The sequence below is a fragment of the Oncorhynchus clarkii genome, unplaced genomic scaffold (genome assembly GCF_045791955.1).
Source record: "Oncorhynchus clarkii lewisi isolate Uvic-CL-2024 unplaced genomic scaffold, UVic_Ocla_1.0 unplaced_contig_126_pilon_pilon___fragment_2___debris, whole genome shotgun sequence".
NCBI lineage: Eukaryota > Metazoa > Chordata > Actinopteri > Salmoniformes > Salmonidae > Oncorhynchus > Oncorhynchus clarkii.
In genome coordinates, this window is record NW_027261134.1 from 213108 (window position 1) to 215176 (window position 2069).

Below are 2069 nucleotides of genomic sequence, written 5' to 3' on the forward strand. Positions count from 1 at the left end.
TGTAGTTCAATTGCTGCAAACAATGCTGAAAATTGTCCACAGTTGTTCCTAATCATCTAGTTTGAACAGTTCTGTAAAAAACATTGCTTCCAGAGTGCATCAAACATGATTTTAGACCTTGTCTATCGAAAAGTGGTTATTTCTGTAGTTCAATTGCTGCAACTTGCTGAAAATGTTCATCTAGTTTGAACAGTTATGTTAAAAACATTGTATCCAGAGTGCATCAAACATGATTTTAGACCTTGTTTATGTAAAAGTGGTTATTTCTGTAGTTCAATTGCTGCAAACAATGCTGAAAATTGTCCACAGTTGTTCCTAATCATCTAGTTTGAACAGTTCTGTAAAAAACATTGCTTCCAGAGTGCATCAAACATGATTTTAGACCTTGTTTATCGAAAAGTGGTTATTTCTGTAGTTCAATTGCTGTAAACAATGCTGAAAATTGTCCACAGTTGTTCCTAATCATCTAGTTTGAACAGTTCTGTAAAAAACATTGCTTCCAGAGTGCATCAAACATGATTTTAGACCTTGTCTATCGAAAAGTGGTTATTTCTGTAGTTCAATTGCTGCAAACAATGCTGAAAATTGTCCACAGTTGTTCCTAATCATCTAGTTTGAACAGTTCTGTAAAAAACATTGCTTCCAGAGTGCATCAAACATGATTTTAGACCTTGTCTATCGAAAAGTGGTTATTTCTGTAGTTCAATTGCTGCAAACGATGCTGAAAATTGTCCACAGTTGTTCCTAATCATCTAGTTTGAACAGTTCTGTAAAAAAATGTACTTCTCTAGTGCAAATCAAACATGATTTAGACCTTGTTTATATAAAAGTGGTTATTTCTGTAGTTCAATTGCTGCAACTTGCTGAAAATGTTCATCTAGTTTGAACAGTTATGTTAAAAACATTGTATCCAGAGTGCATCAAACATGATTTTAGACCTTGTCTATCGAAAAGTGGTTATTTCTGTAGTTCAATTGCTGCAACTTGCTGAAAATGTTCATCTAGTTTGAACAGTTATGTTAAAAACATTATATCCAGAGTGCATCAAACATGATTTTAGACCTTGTCTATCGAAAAGTGGTTATTTAAGTAGTTCAATTGCTGCAACTTGCTGAAAATGTTAATCTAGTTTGAACAGTTATGTTAAAAACATTGTATCCAGAGTGCATCAAACATGATTTTAGACCTTGTCTATCGAAAAGTGGTTATTTCTGTAGTTCAATTGCTGCAAACAATGCTGAAAATTGTCCACAGTTGTTCCTAATCATCTAGTTTGAACAGTTCTGTAAAAAACATTGCTTCCAGAGTGCATCAAACATGATTTTAGACCTTGTCTATCGAAAAGTGGTTATTTCTGTAGTTCAATTGCTGCAACTTGCTGAAAATTGTCCATAGTGTTCCAATCATCTAGTTTGAACAGTTATGTTAAAAACATTGCTTCCAGAGTGCATCAAACATGATTTTAGACCTTGTTTATGTAAAAGTGGTTATTTCTGTAGTTCAATTGCTGCAACTTGCTGAAAATGTTCATCTAGTTTGAACATTTCTGTAAAAAACATTGCTTCCAGAGTGCATCAAACATGATTTTAGACCTTGTCTATCGAAAAGTGGTTATTTCTGTAGTTCAATTTCTGCAACTTGCTGAAAATTGTCCATAGTGTTCCAATCATCTAGTTTGAACAGGTTTGTAAAAAAATGTACTTCTCTAGTGCAAATCAAACATGATTTAGACCTTGTCTATGGAAAAGTGGTTATTTCTGTAGTTCAATTGCTGCAACTTGCTAAAAATTGTCCATAGTGTTCCAATCATCTAGTTTGAACAGGTTTGTAAAAAAATGTACTTCTCTAGTGCAAATCAAACATGATTTAGACCTTGTCTATGGAAAAGTGGTTATTTCTGTAGTTCAATTGCTGCAACTTGCTAAAAATTGTCCATAGTGTTCCAATCATCTAGTTTGAACAGGTTTGTAAAAAAATGTACTTCTCTAGTGCAAATCAAACATGATTTAGACCTTGTCTATCGAAAAGTGGTTATTTAAGTAGTTCAATTGCTGCAACTTGCTAAAAAT